The sequence below is a fragment of the Heterodontus francisci genome, chromosome 35 (genome assembly GCF_036365525.1).
Source record: "Heterodontus francisci isolate sHetFra1 chromosome 35, sHetFra1.hap1, whole genome shotgun sequence".
In the NCBI taxonomy this organism is placed as follows: Eukaryota; Metazoa; Chordata; class Chondrichthyes; order Heterodontiformes; family Heterodontidae; genus Heterodontus; species Heterodontus francisci.
The window spans coordinates 19,625,070-19,647,876 of NC_090405.1; the positions used below are offsets into that span (position 1 = coordinate 19,625,070).

The 22,807-nt window shown below is 43.8% G+C and overlaps 1 protein-coding gene and 1 non-coding gene across 2 annotated transcripts in view; one reads left to right on the forward strand and one right to left on the reverse strand.

Moving 5' to 3' along the window:
• Positions 1–22,807, forward strand: part of LOC137350399 (histone H2B 1/2-like) — an 86,469-nt gene that overhangs the window by 31,496 nt on the left and 32,166 nt on the right. The window lies entirely within an intron of this gene.
• trnat-agu (transfer RNA threonine (anticodon AGU)) lies at positions 10,483–10,556 on the reverse strand. Its single transcript has one exon. It is a non-coding gene; the product is annotated as a tRNA-Thr (tRNA).

Genomic DNA, 22,807 nt, shown 5'->3' on the forward strand with positions numbered 1-22,807 from the left:
TCAATTGCTGTAAATGTAAAACTGTAATTGACATGACAATTGTGAAACGGAAGGGTTGGGAAGAAACTCATGACAGTATTGAAGGAAACTGATCCCCCTTGCAATGTTTGTATTTTTTGGTACTGTTTGGCAATGTAATTTTTACAGATGTTTATGAATAAAGTATATTTTGGAAATAAAAAAAAAAAAATCTACATATTGAGTCAGGAAACCTTCCTGGACACACCTGACAAAAACTGCTCCATCCAAACTATTTGCACTAAGGAGGTTCCAATCAATATTAGGGAAGTTGAAGTCACCCATGACAACAACCCTGTTACTTCTGCACCTTTCCAAAATCTGCCTCCCAATCTGTTCCTCCGTGTCTCTGTTGCTATTGGGGGGTCTATAGAAAACTCCCAATAAAGTGACTGCTCCTTTCCTGTTTCTGACTTCCACCCATAATGACTCAGTAGACAAACCCTCCTCGATGACCTCCCTTTCTGCAGCTGTGATACTATCCCTGATTAATAATGCAACTCCCCCACTTCTTTTACCTCCCTCCCTATTCCTTTTGAAACATCTAAACCCCGGAACATCCAACATCCATTCCTGCCCCTGTGATCCCCAAGTGTCCGTAATGGTCACAACATCGTAGCTCGAAGTACTGATCCATGCGCTAAGTTCATCACCCTTATTCCTGACACTTCTTGCATGAAAATGGACACACTTCAACCCATCATACTGGCTGCAACTTTGCCGTGTCAACTGTCTAACCTTCCTCACAGACTCTCTGCACTCGGTATCTGCCTGTTCAACAGCTACCCCATCCACTGATCCATAGCTCCGGTTCCCATCCCCCTGCCAAACTAGTTTAAACCCTCCCGAAGAGCTCTAGCAAACCTCCCGCCCAGGATATTGGTGCCCCTCCAGTTCAGATGCAACCCGTCCTTCTTGTACAGGTCCCACCTTCCCCAGAAGGTATCCCAATGATCCACATAACTGAAGCCCTCCCTCCTACACCAGCTCTGTAGCCACGTGTTCAGCTGCACTCGCTCTCTGTTTCTAGCCTCACTAGCACGTGGCACCGGTATCAATCCTGAGAATACTACTCTGCTCGTCCTGTCTTTTAGCTTCCAACCTAACTCCTATATTCGCTTTTCAGGTACTCATCCCTTTTCCTAGCTATGTCATTGGTACCGATATGCACCACGACTTCTGGCTGCTCCCCGTCCCCCTTAAGAATCCTGTAGACTCGATCTGAGACATCCCTGACCCTGGCACCCAGGAGGCAACATGCCATCCGGGAGTCTCATTCGCGACCACAGAATCTCCTGTCTGTTCCTCTAACCATTGAATCTCCTATCACTATCGCTCTCCTATTCTCCACCCTTCCCTTCTGAGCCGCAGAGCCAGGCTCAGTGCCAGAGACCTGGCCGCTGTGGCTTTCCCCTGGTAGGTCCCCCCCCCCCAACCGTATCCAAAACGGTATACTTATTATTGAGGGGAACGGCCACAGGGGATCCCTGCACTGTGTGCCTATTCCCTTTCCCTCCCCTGACGGTCACCCAGCTACCTTTATCCTGTGACTGAGGTGTCAGTACTTCCCTATAACTGCTCTCTATCATCCCCTCTGCCTCCCGCATGATCCGAAGTTCATCCAGCTCCAGCTCCGGTTCCCTAACGCGGTCTGTGAGGAGCTGGAGTTGGGTGCACTTCTCACAGGTGAAGTCAGCAGGGACACAAGTGGTGACCCTTACCTCCCACATCCTGCAAGAGGAGCATGCAACTGCCCTAGCTTCCATCCCCTCTGCTCGAAATTGACAACAGAGAATAAAAAAATATAAAGGAAAACCTTACCTTACCAAACCCTCCACACAAGAGTCCTTTTATTTGGTTGGAGGAGGAGGATGGGTGGGAGACACTACACATGTAGTGTTTCGGGTTTAGCCACTGCCCGAATATATAAGTTCACTTACCCAGCAGTCCCCGTGTCCGCGTCCGCCGAATCGCCAGGTCAGTACTTTATAGTGAAACGTACCTTCCCAGCTGCCCCCTGGCTCGCACTATCACCGCTACTGCTGATCAAAGGTGTTGCTGTAATAAAAACAGAAAATGCTGGAAATGCTCAGTAGGTCTGGCAGCATCTGTGCAGAGAGAAACAGTTAACAGTTCAGGTTTGTTTCCTTAGCTCACATTAACTTTGTTTCTCTCTCCACAGATGCTGCCAGACCTGCCGACTATTTCAAGCATTTTCTGTTTATGTTTCAGATTTCCAGCATCCGCAGTATTTTGCTTTTGTACGTGTGTTGCTATGTCTGGGACTGTTTGAGTGCAATGCTATTGCTTTATAAACAGCGTTGAAACAAACATTTATCTCGTTAACACACAGCACTAATACACAGCTGGATATAAACAGCAGCCTGCAGCAGAGGGTGCAGTGGAAGTTTATTAACACAAATAATTCACCAACACTATATTTACTGCTATCCACAATCACACCACGCTTCATCTTAACACGTTTTACTCTTTATTTACATCAACTTCTTGCTTCCAATAAACACTTCAATTTGGAACACAGCTTCCAAATCACCTTTATTCACAAACCCAAACACAAGCTGCAAATGCTGCAAACACACACCAGCCCAGACTTTTCCCTTTCTGTCAACCCATTTCTGCATCATTGCCTCTCCACCAACAGTTGCTGCTAGAATCATACAATCATAGAATGGCTAAAGCACAGAAGGAGGCCATTCGGCCTGACGAACCCATGCTGGCTCTCTGCTAAAGCAACTCACCTCGTCTCACTCCCCAGTCAGTTCAATTTCGGTGGTGGGAAAACTTCTCGAAAGAATAATTCGGGACCAAATTAATAGTCCCATGGACAAATGTGGTTAATTCAGGAAAGACAGCATGGATTTCTTCAGGGAAAATCATGTTTAACTGTCCTGCTGGAGTTTTTTGATGAGGTAACAGAGAGGGTTGATGAGGGCAATGCTGTTGATGTGGTGTACATGGACTTTCAAAAGGTCTGGCAGCATCTGAATGGTCACTGACCTGAAACATTAACTCTGTTTCTCTCTCCACAGATGCTGCCAGACCTGCTGAGTATTTCCAGCACTTTTTGTTTATATTTCAGATTTCTAGCATCTGCAGTATTTTGCTTTTATTGACTTTCAAAAGGAGTTTGATACAGTGCAACACAACAGACTTGTGAGCAAAGTTATAACTCATGGAATAAAAGGGACAGTAGTAACATGGATATGGAATTGGCTGAGTGACAGGAAACAAAGAGTAGTGAGCAATGGATGTTCTTCAGGCTGGAGGAAGGTTTGTAGTGGAGTTCCCCAGGAGTCAGTGTTGGGACCCTTGCCTTTCCTGATATATATTAATGACCTAGACCTTGGTGTACAGGGCAGAATTTCAAAGTTTATGGATGATACGAAAATTGGAAGCATTGTGAACTGTAAGGATGATAGTGTAGAACTTCAAAAGGACATAGACAAGTTGGTGGAATGGGAGGACAGATGACAGGTGAAGTTCAATGCAGAGAAATGTGAATTGATTCATTTTGGTCAGAAGAACATGGAATGACAATATAGAATAAAGGGTACAATTCTAAAGGGGGTGCAGGAGCAGAGGGACCTGGGGTATAAGTCATTGGTTGAGAGAGCGGTTAATAAAGCATACAGTATCCTCGGCTTTAGTAATAGAGGCATAGAGTACAAGAACAAGGAGGTCATGTTGAACTTGTATAAGACACTAGCCTCAGCTGAAGTACTGCGTCCAGTTCTGGGTGCCACACTTTAGGAAAGATGTGAAGGCATTGGAGAGATTATGGAAAAGATTCATGAGAATGGTTCCAGGGATGAGGAACTTCAGTTATGAAGATAGATTGGAGAAGTTAGGACTGTTTTCCTTGGAGAAAAGAAGGCTAAGAGGAGATTTCATAGTGGTATTCAAAATGATGAGGGGTGTGGACAGAGTGGATAGGGAGAAACTGTTCCCACTTGTGAAAGGATCGAGAACGAGAGGGCACAGATTTAAAGTAATTGGTAAAAGAAGCAAAAGCGACATGGGGTAAAACTTTTTCACGCAGCGAGTGGTTAAAGTATGAACTGCCTGAGAATGTGATGGAGGCAGGTTCAATTGAAGAATTCAAAGGGGAATTAGACTGTTATCTGAAAAGGAAGCATGTGCAGGATTATGGGGAGAAGACGGGGAAGTGACATGAGGTGAATTGCTCATTTGGAGAGTCAGTGCAGACACGATGGGCCAAATGGCCTCCTTCTGTGCAGTAACAATTCTGTGATTCCAATATTCAAGTCATTTATATATATGGTGGTCCTGACACTGACCCTTGTGGACATCACTGTTCACCATCTTCCATTCTGAAAAACAACCAAATACCACAACTCGCTTTTCTTGATATTTCATACATTTTTTAACCTAAGCAGATACTGACCCTCCTATTCCAGGAGCCTCAGTTTTGTTACCCAGCCTTTTATGTGGTAGTTTGTCAAACGCTTTCTGAAAATCCATATGGACAACATCCATTGCTTTCCCTTCATCAACCTTTTCTGTTATTTCATCAAAAAAATCAGTTATTTATTAATAGATGCAGCACTGAAACAGGCCCTTCGGCCCACCAAGTCTCTGCCGACCAACAACCATCCATTTATACGAATCCAACATTATTCCCATATTCCAGACCACATCCCCCACCACCGACCTCCACTGGGGGCAATTCACAATAGTCAATTTACCAATCAACCTGCAAGTCTTTGGCTGTGCGAGGAAACACACGCAGTCACAGGGAGAACTCAAACTGCGCACAGACATTAGCCAGAACTGAACACGGGTCGCTGGAGCTGTGAGGCTGCGGTGCGAAACACTGATCGCCCAAAATGACGGTAGCAGGACTCGAACCTACAATCTTCTGATAACCTCATTAAATATACCAAAATCAGACGCCTTATCCATTAGGCCACACAGCCAATAGCGAAGGATTGGAGAGGTGCTGAACCTCTCAGTTTTCGGTCTACCCAAACCAAGTTCAAGACCTGAATAATGAACCGATTGCCTCATTAGTTCTGTGAATAATACAATGATTTAATAGACAAAGTTTTGAAACATTCCTGCCCATAAATCTTGATAACAGAGAGTGTGTGAATCTCCTGACTCAGAATGTTTAATGGATACAGTCCTCAGATCCGACAAGGAACCCCTGAACATCCACAGTAAAGACAGTGTGGATGAGGAAATGTAAGAGCCGGGAGCTGAAACTCAGGGACGGCCGAGCTCTCCTGTCATTGAGCTTGTGTGTCTGCTCTGCTCGCCGCACTTCCGGCTCTACTTTGTTTCCAATGAAAAGATGAAAAGGGCCGTTTGGTTTTCCTCTCACTGACAGCGTGTTTCACTCGGGTTAATATAACCCGGGTCTTTTGCTGCTGAAATGAATTCTGCAAGGTCCCAGCAAACACACCGGCTCCCTCCTTTCTCCCCTCTTTCCATCGGATTGTTTTACCAGGAGGGGCTCAATAATAACAAACCTCCTGCAGGGAATGACCGCAAATTGAACATCTAAATGGGGCAAGTGGGCAGCTTTCTGGGTTCTAGGTTCCCCCTACCCCGCCCCTCCCTCCCTCCAGTCCAAGCCCCTCTTCACTTTCTTTGGGACTTTGATGAGGGTGAAATGGGGAAAGTTCCCATTGATGTTTGAATGCTGAATTGCTGCAGAGATCTGCGCACGCGCGGTGTTGCTCCGCCCCCTGTGGGACGTCACTATGAGGAGTGGAGCGCATGCGCAGCCTTTCCCCAACCCAGTCTGTGAGGCCATTCACTCAATCAGGGGAAGATGCTTTAAATCAGCTGCTAATGGAGACTTCCCGGGCCCGGGGGAAGGGAACAAACAGCATCTGCTTCCAGCAGCCACTGCTTTGGGAGCGTGTCCGCAGATGTGCTCAGAGATTAGCATTGAGTGGTGGGAAGTTGAGGGGGAGTCGGGGAGTGTTTGGAACAGACACTGTGGAGCAGGAGCTGCTCCCGGAACATGGAGTGAGCCGGGGACACGGGGAAGGGAGAGTTCATTCTCGGACAGTGTCTGTACAGGCTCAGGGAGACACAATGGGAAGAAATCACTATTGAAAATCACTGACAATTTCACCACCCAAAGGAGAGGGAATTTTCCTGCTTTAGTTCCAGTCTCTCACTGTTTGTTGGATCGTGAACAGTGACGGAAAAATAGCCGCAAAATAACGAGCGTTTATTGCAGACACCAGGTGAGAAGTGTGAAAGGCACATTTTAAATAGTGGCTGCTTGTTTTCCGTTGAAATAGAAATGTGACTGTGTAAAGGTCACTGCTCTATCGGACAGTCCCAGTCATTGAGCAGTGCAGGGCTTGTGTTGTTTCTGAATGTCACAAACTTGTTGTAAAACCACTGCAAACACCTGGTAAACAGAAGCTGAATACTGCAGTACTGCAGTGGAGTCAGACACTGACACTGTTTGTGTTCCTGGTTTTCATTTCGCGATTGTTCATAATGATTATTATTGGGACGATTACATTGATCGCTTTTGTATCTTCTATCTCACCAGTTCTTTCATTCCTGCAGGAAAATACATGAAGGAACCTGAATGGATGTGGTGATTCTTGGACACAAGGAAAAGTGCAGCGAGCTCGTTCCAACACACAGTCGGTACAGGATCACTCCCAAAGCACAGAGATACTGCCAGCTCATCAGTTCCACTGGAACAAACAAAAGAAGTAGTCAGACAGACACTGATCCCAAAGTCGAGAGAGACACATTTTCAATCCAACAGTCAAACAACAGCAGGAGAGACAGAAGTTGTTTCCATTTCACTCCAATTCAATACAGCTGACAGGTTGATACATCAATCACAGTCCAAAAACAAACCCATCATCAGATCTAAATAAACTCTGTCACCATGGTTACATTTTAAATATAAACCTTGAAACAGAACAGACAAAATTTGCATGATTGAAAGGTACAGAATAAATGCAAGGAGGCTTCAAGGGGATTTGGACAGGGTAAGTGAATGGGCAAGAACATGGCAGATGGAATATAATGTGAATAAGTGTGAATTTCTCCACTTTGGGAGAATAAACAGAAAGACAGAGTATTTCTTAAATGGTGAGAGGTTGAGAAGTGTCGATGTCCAAAGGTACCTGGGTGTCCTTGTTCATGAGACACTAAAAGCTAGTGTGCAGGTGCAGAAAGCAATTAGGAAGGCAAATGGTATGTTGGCTTCATTGAAAGGGGATTTGAGTACATGGTTAAAGATGTATTGCTTCAATTGTATAAAGTCTGGCTGAGACTGCACCTGGAATATTCTGTACTATTTTGGTTTCCTTATTGAAGGAAGGATAGACTTGTCACAGAGGGAGTGCAACAGAGATTCACCGGACTAATCCCCTGGGATGGTGGGATTGTCTTATGATGAGAGACTGCAGAAACTGGGCCGAAATTCTCTGGAGTTTCGGAGAATGAAAGGTGATCTCATTGAAACTTACAAAAGTCTTACAGGGTGTGACAGGGTAGATATGGATAGGATGTTTCCTTTGTCTAGTGAGTCTAGAACAAGGGGACACAGTCTCAGAATAAGGGCAGGCCATTTGAGACTGAGATGAGCAGGAATTTCTTTACTCAGAGGGTGGGAAATCTGTGGAATTCTTTATCCCAGTGGGCTGTGGAAGATCAATCATTGAACATATTCAAGACAGAAATCGATAGATTTCTAAATACTAACAGGATCAAGGGATATGGAGATCGCAGGAAAAATGGCGTAGAGGCAGATGATCAGTCACGATCTGTTTGAATGTTGGAGCAGGCTTGATGGGCTGAATGGCCTAATGCCCCTATTTCCTATCATCCTTTGAATCCCAATAATGTACATCAGAACGTTAGACCAAGTTATGCATTATATACCAGTTCAAAAATCCCACAGAGATTAAGACTGAAAGATACAGTATCAATTCCATTACTACAAAATGAAGGACTTGGGGCTTGCAGACCAGCCCATGTATAAGATTGAAAGTTATATTTTCATTCACAATCGTTTTCACAGAGCTAAATATTAAATACCAGTCCACAACTTGTACAGGACTACCAAATAAAACCTACAACTGTAAAATACAGTTAATCCATATTTTAAATTAAACACAAGGCAAACAAATATTGATACATTAAGAGAGTAGGAAACAGTGAGAGCAGAGTGGAGCATCAAGAGCCCAGGAGAGAGAGGGAGCAAGAGTTCACTCGGAGAGCAGGGAACAGCGAGAGCACGCGTCAAAAAAGGCAAAGGAATCCACAATTAATGGGAAAACACTGAATGGTGTAGAGGAAGTGAGGGACGTTGGAGTGAATGTCCACAGATTCCTGAAGTAGCAGTACAGGTCAATAAGGTGGTTCAACAGGTATATGGAATCCTTTCCTTTATTAACTGAGTTATAGAATATAAGGGTGATCTGGGTGTCCATGTCAATAAGTCACTGACAGCTAACATGCAGGTGCAGCAAGCAATTAGGAAGGCTAATAGTATGTTAGCCTTTATCACAAGAGGATTTGACTACAGGAGTAGTGAATTCTTGCTTCAATTGTATAGAACCCTGGTTAGACCGCACTTGGAGTACTGTGTGCAGTTTTGGTCTCCTTACCTTCGGCAGGATATTATTGCCATGGAGGGAGTTCAACAAAGGTTCATCAGACTTGTTCCTGGGATGGTGGGATTGTCCTATGAAGAGAGATTGGGGAAACTGGGGCTGTATTCTCTGGAGTTTTGAAGAATGAGAGGTGATCCCATTGAAACCCACAAAATACTTAAAGGACAGTCAGGGTAGATGCAGCTAAGATGTTTCTCCTGGTTGGGGAGTCGAAAATCAGGGGACACAATTTCAAAATAAGGGGGAAGCCACTTAGGACAGAGATGAGGAGAAATGTTGTTACTCAGAGGGTTGTGAATCTTTGGAATTCTCTATCCCAGAGGGCTGTGGAAGCTCAGTCGTTGAGTATGTTTAAAGCAGAGATTGACAGATTTGTAAATACAAATGACATAAGGGAATATGAGGAAAGTGTGGGAAAAAGGGCATTGAAGTGGATGTTCAGCCATGATCATATTGAATGGCGGGGCAGTCTCGATGGGCTGAATGGCCGACTCCTGCTCCTATGTTTCGATGTTCCTAACTCCACATTATCGATGAGACACAGCCTCAGGCCGACTTGTCGGGTGGTGCAAACAGATAACACTGCTTCTGATCTTCACCAGAACAGAGACTGAGATGTAAAATTGATCATCAAACAGACTGTGAGAGAATACAACAGAATAAAACACATGGAGAGACACTGTGGAATAACAAATAGATTTGATTGGAATGTTGAATTTTGATTGGAATGGATAAAACACCAGAAACAGCAGATTAAATTGGGATTCTCATCATTATATTGATCTGAGACAGAAAAGAGAAACTGATGGGAAGAAGGAAGAATGGAACTGTTAAGTTTTTTTGAGTTTTTCACTCACCCATGAAAGCTGATTAAAAAAAGATGCAAATAACAGAGAATTTCACCAAAAAGGGAGATTAAATGCTGCCGAAACCTTGGATCGAAGGATGCCCCAACAGATCACCTGTTTAACTGTCTCCTCACTGGGGGATTTCAATCAGTGAGCAATATTATTCGCTACCTTTTTTTTGTTAAATGAACCCAGAACTGTCACTTGGAATTAATATCTGCATTCCGACTCCTGAATATACTACACTGTCTGTCCAAACAAATGGGTGGAGGGAACTTCCTTCATTTATTCAAACACTTGAAAATCAACTCAAAGCCATCAGAGAGAGAGAGGGAGAGAGAGTGTCAGAGAACTTCCTGCATCCAGTCCTGACCCTGTCACACTCAGCAGCTGCTCACCCAGACCCCACTCTCCTCAACACTGAACATTGTTACAGAGACCCTTCAAATAATGTTTATAAAAGGCGGAAAAATTCAAAGTTCATCGCAGCCGGATTGAATGGAACAAAGTTTAATATCTTCTCACCGTCTCTCAATACCCACGAGACATAGGTTTTCTTATTTGGTTCCTTTGATTTTTCTTGTTCCTGATTGACAAATATTCCAAACCTCGGATCAACCTTCCCACTCGTGTCATGTCCCCAGTCTCGGTTAAAAGCAACACATAACGACACAAACACTCTGAAACATACAACGCAGTCACACTTTCCTTCAGTGAGATTAATGTCGAGCTGTTTTCCAGATTGAATGTAACCGTGAACAAATTTGTATCAAAGAAGTTGCCTTTGGCGTATCAGCACTGAATTTCTGGACAAGGAGGAACAGCCATTCCCAACTCACATCCTTCACAAAGGCTGTTTTCTCCTGTGACTGAAATTCATCATGTAATTTGAATTCCAAGTTCAAGTTCACAAAACAGAGATATAAATGATTGACAAGGAAACTTCTAAAGCATATCACAAATGTGAAATAAGGCTCTGCTGGGAGTTGAACCCAGGCTCTTCTGTTTACTAGACAGGTGCTTTAACCAACTAAGCTACAGAGCCAAATCACAAATGCTTGTGTAGTTGAAATCAGAGGAGGATCTGTTTATTCTCATCACACGTCTCCACTGGTCACAACATATTTTAACTTTTCCTACTTACTGATACAGTCATATACTCTATTTTTCCCAAAACTGAGAATGGAGGTGGAGGGGCGACATGATAGAGGTTGACAAAGTTATGAGTGGCAGAGACAGAGTGGATAGTCAGAAGCTTTTTCACAGGGTGACAGAGTCAGTTACGAGGGGACATAGGTTTAAGGCGAGGGGGGCAAAGTTTAGAGGGGATGTGCGAGGCAAGTTCTTTACACAGAGGGTGGTGAGTGCCTGGAACTTGCTGCCGGGGAAGGTGGTGGAAGCAGGGAAGATAGCGACGTTTAAGAGGCATCTTGACAAATACATGAATAGGATGGGAAGAGAGGGATACGGTCCCCTGAAGTGCAGAAGGTTTTAGTTTGGACAGGCATCAAGATCGGCGCGGGCTTGGAGGGCCGAATGGCCTGTTCCTGTGCTGTACTGTTGTTTGTTCTTTGTACATAGATAACACGTTTATAGATGTGGTCACCCCACAGCTTAAGAGTATGCAGGGAGAGAGGGAATGGGTGACCACCAGGCAGTCAAAAAGAATCAGGCAGGTAGTGCAGGACACCCCGAGTGCGTCTCACTCTCCAGCAGGTATTCAGTTCTGAATACAGAGGACAATGATGCTTCACCTGGGGAGTGCAGCCGGAGCCAAGTCCATGACACCATGGGTGACTCAGCAGCAAAGGGGAGTACAGGGAAGACTGGAAAAGCCATAGTTGTAGGTGATTCAATCGTCAAGGGAACAATCAGGTGTTTCTATGGCCACAGACGTGAATCCAGGAATGGAGTGTTGGCTCCCTGGTGCCAGGGTCAAGGATGTCATTGAGCAGTTACAGAGCACCCTGAAGCGGGAGGGTGAACAGCCAGCAGTGGTAGTCCACATCAGAACCAACAACATAGGTAGATATAAGGATGTTGTGCTGCAGTCAGAACTTAGGGAGTGAGGTAAGAAATTAGCAAGCAGGACATCAAAAGTAATAATCTCTGGATTACTCCCAGTGCCACGTGCAAGTGAGTACAGGAATAGATGGATAAGACAGATGAATGTACAGGAATAGATGGATAAGACAGATGAACGTGTGGCTGGAAAAATGGTGCAGGAGGGAGGACTTTCGATTTTTGGGACAGGTTGGACGGGTTTGCACCTGAACCGAGCCAGGACGGAGTTCCTTGCAGGATGTTTTGCTAGTGCTGTTGGGGAGGGTTTAAACTAGTTTGGCAGGGAGATGGGGACTGGAAGGTAGAGTCAGATCAGAAATGAAAATGGAAGGCAGAAAATTAATGGAGTCTGGAAGAGAGAGGAAACACTGATTAGAAAATTCAAAACAAAAAATGTTGGCAGTGCTCAAGGATATCTAAATCAATGCAAGGAGTATAGCAAATGAAGCAGATGAGCTCAGGGCACAGTTAGACACACGGCAGTATGATATCATAGCTATTACACAAACATGGCTAAAGGAGGGACAGGCATGGCAGCTCAATCTTCCTGGTTACAGGGTTTTCAGACGTGAGAGGGAAGGGGATAAAAAAGGAGGGGGAGTGGCAATTTTGGTCAAAGAAATTATTACAGCTGTGAGGAGGGATGATATGTTGGAAGGTTTATCAAATGAGACCGTATAGATTGAGCTGAGGAACAAAAAAGAGGCAATCACACTGCTGGGAGTGTACTATAGACCCCTAAACAGTCAGAGGGAGATGGAAGAGCAGATATGCAGGCAAATATCTGAGAAGTGCAAGAACAATAGGGCAGTAACAGTGGGGGATTTGTTCCACCCAAACATTAACTGGGATACTTTTTGTGTAGAGGGAATTGAGGGAGCAGAATTCTTGAGGTGCATTCAGGAGTACTTTTTTAGCCAATATGTAGCAAGTCCAACAAGAGAGGGTGAAGTTTTAGACTTAGTTTTAGGAAATGAAGAGGGGCAGGTGGAAGGAGCGGCAGTGGGACAGCAATTTGGTGGTAGTGATCATAATTCAGTCAGTTTTAATATAATTATGGAAAGGACAAGGACAGAACAGGAGTTAGAGTTCTCAATTGGGGTAAGACCAACTTTACTAAGGTGAAGATTGATTTACCGAAAGTGGACTGAAAACAGGTAGTTGAAGGTAAATCAGTGTCAGAGCAGTGGGAAGAATTCAAAGGGGAGATTCCAGGGGTTCAGAGTCAACATGTTCCCACAAAGAAAAAGGGTGGGAAGGCCAAATCTAGAGCCCCATGGATGTCAAGGAGTTTACGGGTATAATAAGGCAGTAAAGGAAAGTTTATGCCCAACACAGAGAACTGAATACTACAGAAAGCCGAGAGGAGTATAGAATGTGGAGGGGGGAAATCAACATTGAAATTAGGAAAGTTAAGCGACAGCATAAAAGAATATTGGCAATCAAAATTATGGTGAACCCAAAGATGTTTTATCAATACATTGAGAGTAAAAGGATAAATAAGGAAAGAATAGGGCACAGAAAAGACCAAAAAGGTAACCTATGTGTAGGGCAGAAGATGCTGGCATTGTTCTGAATAAATACTTTGCATCTGTCTTCACAAAAGAGGGGGAAGATGCATATATTGTAGATAAGGAAGAGGGGTGTGAAGTATGGATGTGATCCATACAGAGGGAGAGAGGACATATTAATGGGATTAGTGTATATGAAAGTTGATAAATCACGAGCGCCGGATGGTTTGCACCTCAGGCTGTTAAAAAGAAGCAAGAGAGGAAATAGCAGAAGAGCTGATCATCATTTTCCAGACCTCACTGGATACAGGTTTTGTGATGGAGGATTGGAGGACTGCTAACCTTGTACCTTTGTTTAAAAAGGGAGTGAGGGAGACCAAATAATTACAGGCCAGTCAGTCTAACATCAGTAGTGGGCAAATTATTGGAATCTATTCTGAGAGACAGGATAAAATGTTACTTCGAAAGGCACAGATTAATCAAGTATAGTCAGCATGGATTTGTTAAGGGAAGATCTTGTCTAACCAACTTGATCGAAATTTTGAAGAATTAAGAAGGAAGATAGATGAGGGTAGTGCAGTTGATGTAGTCTTCACGGATGTAAATGTAGGGGGTATGAGTTTGCAGATGGCACAAAGATTGGCTGTGTGGTAAATAGCAAGGAGGATAGCTGTAGACTGCAGGAAGATCTTCATGGTCTGGTCAGATGGACAGAAAAATGGCAAATGGAATTCAATTCAGAAGTGTGAGTTGATGCACTTGGGGAGGTTAAACAAGGCAAAGGAATACACAATTAATTGGAGAAGACTGAGAGGTGTAGAGGAAGTGAGGGACCTTGGAGTAAATGTCCACAGATCCCTGAAGGTAGCAGGACAGGTCGTTAAGGTGGTAAGAAGGCATATGGAATCCTTTCCTTTATTAGCCGAGGTATAGATTTAAGAGCAGGGAGGTTATGCTGGAACAGTATAAATCATTAGTCAGGCCACAACGAATACTGTATGCAGTTCTGATCACCTTATTACAGAAAGGATGTAATTGCACTAGAGAGGGTGCAGAGGAGATTCACGAGCATGTTGCCGGGATTGGAAAAATGCAGCTATGAGGAAAGACTGGATAGGCTGGGGCTGTTCTCCTTGGCACAGAGAAGGCTGAGGGGAAATCTCATTGAAACATACAATATTTTGAGGTGCCTGGATAGAGTTGAAGTGAAGGGCCTATTTACCTTAGCAGAGAGGTCAGTGACTGGGGGAAACAGATTTAAAGTGATCTACACTAATGGAATTGATTCTGTATCTTTCCATTTCACAGTGTGGGTGAGTTCTGAACTGGTATCTAATTTGTGTCTCAGGTTACAATATCTTTCAGCACCTTAGAAACTTTCTCTGTAATGAATGTTGAACTTGTATGTAACTTGTATCTCAGGGTACACTATGGGGATGTTTAAACATCCTTTATCATGAATGGATGTGAGCTTTGATTATGGTATTTAATTTAAATCTCAGGGTACAGCATTACGTTAGATTCTGTGCCATTCAATCAATACTGTGTGCCAATTCTATCTGATATTTAATTGATAGCTAAGTCTGCATTATATTTAGATTGACACATTGTATTTCAATCTGTTAATGTGTGTGATTTTGACTTGGGATTGATGTATCTGACTGTCAATGGGACTGAATTGGGGTGAAATGGAAACAACTTATTTCTCTCTTGCTTTGTTTGATTGTTGGATTGAAAATGTGTCTCTGGAATTCGGGATCAATGTGGGCCTGACTACTTCTGCAGTCTGAGACTAGGGAACTGATGAACTGTCTATCCCTCTGTACTCTGAGTGATAATGTACCTACTGTGTGTGAGAGGAGCTGGCTGCACTGTTCCTTGTGCCTCGAGTGCAGCAACCATCACATTCATCACGATTCCTTCAAGTATTTGCCTGTATGAAGAAAAAATATGTCCTAACTCAAGAACAGGGGAGGTGCAAAATATCAAAGAGGTGAATTTAATTTCGCAATTAATATTCATTAAAAACACCCACAAATGAAAACCAGTGTCAGTATCTGTCTCCACTGAAGTACTGAAGTTCCCAGCTCCTGCATCACAAGTATTCTGGGCAGATCCATCCAGACAAAACACTGCACTGGGATCATCCCAACTGCTCGATGCTCGACACATATTTCCAGCCACCCTGCTTCATATGCACAAATAAAGAAAAATAAAGCCCCATATGTATATCCCTCAATTCCTTTCTTCCCATACAGTTGTTCCACCTCCCCTTAAATGCATCGATATTATCGCCTCGACCTCTCCCTGTGGTTGCAAATTCCAGATTCTAACCACTCACTACATTAATACCTTTTTCATGAATTCCTCATTGGTTTTATGAATGTCGATTTTATATTTTTGGCTCTTGTTTCAGACACCACCACAAGTGGAAACATATCTGCATGTATTCTATAGAAGCCCTTCACTATTTCCTCACTTTTTTCATTTGTTAGTGTGATGTAGGCATCACTGGCTATGCCAGCATTTATTGCCCATTCCAAATTGCCCTTGACAAAATGGTGGTGAGCTGCCTTCTTGAGCTGCTGCAGTCCTTGAGATGTAGGAATTCCAACGGTGCTGTTTGGAAGGGAGTTCCAGGATTTTGACCCAGCGACAGTGCAGGAATGGTGATATAGTTCCAAGTCAGGATGGTGTGTGGCTTGGAGGGGAACTTGCAGGTGGTAGTGTTCCCATGCATCTGCTGCCCTTGTCCTTGTTGGTGGTAGAGGTTCCAGGTTTGGAAGGTACTGTCGAAGAAGCCTTGGTGTGTTGCTGCAGTGCATCTTTTAGCTGGTACGCACTGCTGCCACTGTGCATCAGTGGTGAATGGAGTGAATATTGAAGGTGGTGGATGTGGGCAATCAAACAGGCTACTTGAGTGTTGTTGGAGCTGCACTCATCCAGGCAAGTGGGCAGTATTCCATCACACTCCTGACTTGTGCCTTGTGAATGGTGGCCGGATGTGGGGAAACAGGAGGTCAGTTACTCGCCGCAGAATTCCTAGCCTCTGACCTTGCTCTTGCAGTCACAGCACTTATATGGCTGGTCCAGTTCAGTTTCTGGTCAATGGTAACCAATGGTCAATGTTAATGGTGGGGGATTCAGTGATGGTAATGCCATTGAACATCAAGGGGAGATGATTAGATTCTCTCTTGTTTGAGATGGTCATTGCCTGGCACTTATCTGATGCCAATGTTACTTGCCACTTATCAGCCCAATCCTGGATGTTGTGCAGGTCTTGCTGCATCTGGACATGGGCTGCTTCAGTATCTGAGGAGTCATGAATGGTGCTGAACATTGGGCAATCATCAGAAAACATCCACACTTCTGGCCTTGTGATGGAGGGAAGGTCGATGATGAAGCTGCTGAAGATGGTTGGGCCTAGAACACGAGCCTAAGGAATTCCAGCTGTAATGTCCTGAGACTGAGATGATTGACCTGAACAACCACAGCCATCTTCCTTAGTGCCAGGTATGACTGCAAACAGCAGAGCATTTTGCCCCGATTTCTATTTACATTGGTTTTGCTAGGGCTGCCTTGTTGCCATACACGTCAAAGGCTGCCTTGATGTCAAGGGCAGTCACTCCCACCTCACAATGCAATGTTTCTTTAACTCTAAAATAAAAGCAAAAGTCTGTAGATGCTGGAAATATGAAATAAACAAAAATGCTGGAAATACTCAGCAGTTCAGGCAGCATTTGTGGAGGGAGAAACACAATTAACATTTCAGGTCTGTGTCCTTTCATTTTACAATATGCTTTATGTCCTGGTAGATAACAGTGCATTCAGTTTGCAGTAATGGAATTAATACTGTATCCTCCAGTCTGACCACTTGTGAGATTTGTGGAGTGGTGTGTAACATGTAGCTCAGTCTGCAGTCTGGGTACATTATTGAGATTAATTCTGTACTTTACAATCAGGGACTGTTGTGTCTGTTCTATCTGACATTGAATTTGTAGTTCAGGCTGCTCTCTTGTGACAGTGACACAGTGCCTTGCAATCTGATAGTGGGTGTGATTTTGGACTGGGATTGATGTATCTACCTGTCAGTGGGACGGAGTTGGGGTGAAATGGAAACAACTTCAGTCTGTCATGCTCTGTGTGACTGTTGGATTGACTGTTAGTCTCTGGAACTTGGGATCAGTGCCAGTCTGACTAGTACTGCTGGCAGTGATTGTGGAACTGATGTCTCTTTTCTCTCTGAGTGATACTGTCCTTACTGTGTGTGAGAAGCCGGCTGCACTTCCCCTTGTGCTGAGGCATCATTCTATTTATTCTGCTTCCTTCAAGTATTTGCCTGTAGAAAGAAAAAGTATTTATTATAATTCAGGAAGAGGTGTGGTGGAAGTTACAAGAGAGACCAAAACAATCTTTGAATGAATAATCATTGTGAACAATCACAAAGGAAACCCAGCAATACAAACAGAGTCAGTGTCTGATTCCACTGCAGTCCTTCAGCCCCCAGCTACTGCACACCAGGGGCTTTGGCCGTTTTACAACAATTAAATGACATCCAGAAACAATCCACTGGGCCATGAATGGGACTGACCGACGGAACAGGGACTTTTACACAGGTCAGATTTCCAGTTCCCGCTCCCATGGTCTAACCGTTCAAGCGAAACCAAACAGCCGCTGTTCAAAATGTGTCCTTCACACTTCTCACCTGGTGCCTATAATAGATTCTCTTTGAGTAAATCCCCACATCCTGACTGTCCGCTTCTGTTTCCACACTTCACTGTCCAATAACAATAAACTGCGGGACCAGGCTGGATCGCTCTCTTTGAGCTGGCACGGACATGTTGGGCCGAATGGCCTCATTCTGCGCCGGAAATTTTCTATGTTTCTGTTTGCTGAATTGTTGCCTGAATCTGCGCCTCCGCTCCCCTCCCCCAGCACTGCCTGTGAGCGGAAGAAGATGGTTTGAAACAGTCGCGAATGGAGAGATCCTGTTCCCGGGGGAAGGAAGCAAACAGCAGCCTCCTTCCAGCAGCACATCGCTTTGGGAGCGTGTCCGCAGATAGACTCAGAGATCAGCATCGAGTCCGGGGCAAGTTCAGGGGCAGGCGGGGGCTGTTTGTAAGAGGCGGAATGGAGAATCAACTGGTCCCGGAACATGGGGTGAGTGGGGGAAGGGAGAGGCCATTCTCAGGCTGTGTGTCGACGGGGAAAGGAGACAGAATGGGAAGAACCTGTTACTGCAGTGCAGTCAAACAATGATAATATTTGTATGACTGGGCTTCCTTTGTGGGGGCTCATTATTATTCGAGAGATTAAATTCATTAAAATCCTGTATCTTCTATCTCACCTGTATTTTAGTTATAAACATACTTTTGTTCAAACAGACAAATAATTGAATGAACCAGAATAAATGTGATGTTTCCTCCACCCAAGTTACAAGGAAGAGTGTCACCAGCTCCTTCTCACACAGTCCGTACATTATCATTCACAGAGCGCAGAGACACAGACAGGTCATCAGTTCCACAGTCTCAGACAGCAGAAATAGATCCAGAGACACATTTTCAATCCATCAATCAAACAGAACAGGAGAGACGGACGTTGTTTCCATGTCACCCCAACTCAGTACCACTGACAGGTAGATTCATAAATCCCAGTCCAAATTCTCACCCACTATCAAATTATCAGTGTGTCAATCCCACAATAGTGCAACCTCAGCTACAAATTAAATACACATAGAACTGACACATGGTTCCCTTTTCAAAGTTATAGAATTAAGGGCGGTGCAGTGGATGGCACCGCAGCCTCACAGCTCCAGCGACCCGGATTCAATTCTAGGTACTGCCTGTGTGGAGTTTGCAAGTTCTCCCTGTGTCTGCGTGGGTTTCCTCCAGGTGCTCCGGTTTCCTCCCACATGACCAAAAGATTTACAGGTTGATAGGTAAATTGGCCATTATAAATTGCCCCTAGTATAGGTAGGTGGTAGGAAAATATCGGGACAGGTGGGGATGTGGTAGGAATATGGAATTAGTGTAGGATTAGTATAAATGGGTGGTTGATGGTCGGCACAGACTCGGTGGCCGAAGGGCCTGTTTCAGTGCTGTATCTCTAAACTAATATAATCTGAGATTCAAGTTAAATACCAGCCCAATATTTACACATGTTATCAGTTTATTATCAGTATTAATTCCCATAATGTGTCCAGACATATACATTAGATACTAGTCCAAATCTCAAGTGCATAATCAGATTGAGAGATTCTGAAATATCGTATAACCTGAGATACAAACTCAGATTCCAGTTTAAAACTCATCCGGATTGTGAAACTAAAAGATACATTATAAATTTGATGAGTTTAGTCTGAGCTATAAATTACATACCAGTCCTGAAACCTCGTAGTGTCAGATGGAAGATACTGTACAATTCCAGACTGAGCTCATTTTACACACAAGTCCAAGATTCTCCCTCAGAGTCAGACTGAATGGCATTGATCAAATTGATTAGTACAGCCTGAGTTACATTTGCACATCAATCCTGTATCAGATTGAAAGATACATTATCTTTCGCTATTATGTTCACAGTGACAGATATTTAATACTTGGCAAAACTTCAAACATATTGTCTGCTTAAAACCAACCACATCTGTGGCCTGCTGCTGTGCTGACATTTTATGCAGAATGAATCCAGACTTGCAAACAGTCCCAGGGACGGAAGGTTATATAATGAATCCCCCACTCACACAGAGTACCAGATACTGACAGATAAAGTGATGCTGATACACATGCTCAGTGCCAGATGCTGAAAACTATAGGTTGATTATTGCACTCACTCACAGTACCTCAGCCTGAGTCATCTAAAGCAACCTAACACACAAATAGTAGCACTGAGAGATTGAGAAAGAGTCCAAAACTCACATAGAGTACCAGACACTGACAGATACAAACTGAAAACTACACACACATGGATATGGGATTGGCTAACTCACAGAAAACAGAGAGTGGGGATAATTGGAGCATTTTCAGATTGGCAAACTGTAACTAATGGAGTGCCACAGGTACAGTGCTGGGGCCTCAACTATTTATGGTCTATATTAATAACTTGCATGAAGGGACCACGTGTATTGTTGCGAAATTTGTAGATGGTACAAAGATAGGTAGGAAAGCAAGTTGTGAGGAGGACACAATGTGTCTGCAAAGAGATATAGATAGGTTAAGTCAGTGGGAAAACATTTGGCAGATGGAGTATAATATGGGGAAATGTGAGATTGTCTACTTTGGCAGGTAGAATAGAAAAACAGAATATTATTTACATAGAGAGAGACTGCAGAACGCTGCTGTACCAAGGAATCTGGGTGTCCAGGTACATGAATTACAAAAATGTTAGCATGAAGGTATAGCAAGTAATTAGGAAGGCAAATGGAATGTTGGCATTTTTAGCAAGGGGAATGGAGTTTAAAAGTAAGGAAGTTTTGCTATAACTTTACAGGGCATTAGTGACATCCCAATTCCATACAGTTTTGGTCTCCTTACATAAGGAGGAATATACTTGCATTGGAATCAGTTCAAAGAAGGTTCACTCGACTGATTGCTGGGATGTTGGATTGTCTTATGAGAAAAAGTTGAGCAGTTTGGGCCTATACTCACTGGAGTTTAGAAGATTGAGTGGTGATCTTATTGAAACCTGTAAGATTCTCAGTGGGCTGGACAGGTAGATGCTGAGAGGATGTTTCTCCTTGTGGGGGATTATAGAATTAGGGGCCAGAGTTTAAGATAAGCAGTCTCTCTTTCAAGAAGGAGATGAGGAGGAATTTCTTCTCTGAGAGGGTTGTTAATCTTTGGAATTCTGCTCTCCAGAGGACTGTGGAGGCTGTGTCATTGAATATATTCAACGCAGCGATAGACAGGTTTTTGATCGACAACAGAGTCAATGGTTATGGGGGCAGGCAGGAAAGTGAAGTTATGGCCACAATCAGAACAGCCATGATCTTATTGAGTGGCAGAGCAGGCTTGATGGGCCAAATGGTCTACTCCTGTCCTATTTCGTATCTTCTTATGTTCTTACACACACACACACACACACACAAAACCAATGTGTGGCGGATCTAGAATTAATCCCACTTTCATACACAATACCAGTGACTGAAAGGTACAGAATTAATCCCACAGATAGATACAGTACCACCGACAGGTACAGAATGAATCCCATGCTCACAGTCAGCACCCGGGATCGAAAGATACACGTGATTCCTACCCTCACATAACAATATCAGACTGAGTTACAGAATGATTTACACATTCATACTGGGCACCAATGACTGCGAATTAATTCATCCCACAATCACACACACTACCAAAGGCTGACAGATACAGAATTAATCCCACACTCCTATGTAGTAGCAAAGACTGACACATACAAAATCATTCTCAAATACTCCTACAGTACCTGGCAGATTCAGTGACTGCCAAACTCACATAAATCACCAGAGACTGACAGATAAAGAATGAACTCACACACACACACTGAGATACTGACAGATATAGCTTGAATTCCACACATACAGAACCACTGACAGTTTCAGACTAAGTCCCAAATCACATAACATTCCAGAGACTGACAGAATGAATCAAATACTCACACACAGTGCCACTGACAGAATGTATTCCACACTCACATACAATACCGAAGACTGCCAGATACAGAATGTATCTCCCACTTACACAAAGTACCAGTGAGTGACAGGTACAGAATTAATCCCACATTCACACATGACGTTAGAGATGGACAGCCAAAAAACAATAAGACTGCCAGAATAGATAGAATTCACATCAAAATTCTAAAATATGGCAGAGAAACACTCGACACAAATACATGTCTCATTTCCCTCATCTGGAAGGAGGAGAGGGGATCGCCGTGATGCGGTAATTGTGATCATCTTTAAAAAAAGTTGACAAGACCGACTGTGTTAACTATAGAGGGGTATCCCTGCTGTCCACCACAGGGAAGGTCATCACAAGAGTCCTTCTCAACTGCCTCCTCCCCGTGGCTGAAGAGCTCCTACTGGAATCACAATGTGGATTCTGTCCATCAACAGGCACAGTGAACATAATCTTCACAGCAAGACAACTTCAAGAAAATGTAGGGAGCAGCAGCAACTTTTATACATGGCCTTCTCTGACCTGACAAAGGCCTTCGACTCTACCAACCGAGAGGGATTATGGAATGTCCTCCTCAAACATACTGCACTACGACATGCAAGCTGTAATCCTTGCCAACGGATCTATCACTGACCCAATCCGAGTGCAAACTGGGGTCAAGTAAGGCTGTGTCATCGGCACCAATGCTCTTTTCCATCTTCCTTGCTGCAACACTCCACCTCATCTCCTCACACTCAAACACAGTACCTGACAGAGACAGAATGAATCCATACAGCACCAGAGACTGAGTTACCAAATTACATAAAACACTCAAACACAGTAGCCTAGACTAAAAATGAAATTAATTGCACACTCACATGCAATAGCAGAGACACAACGACACAGAATCAGTCAATAAATGTCCTCCTAACAACAGCCAGGACATTTCCAGGAAGCTCCACACAGGCAGCAGCTCTTTCAATACAAACTGGGGCTGGAGAGAGTCTTTGTGCAATATACTTCCTGATTGCTGTACGGGGATTTGTGATTGGTTGCAAATATTTAATCTGATTGGATGGCGAAAGAGACCA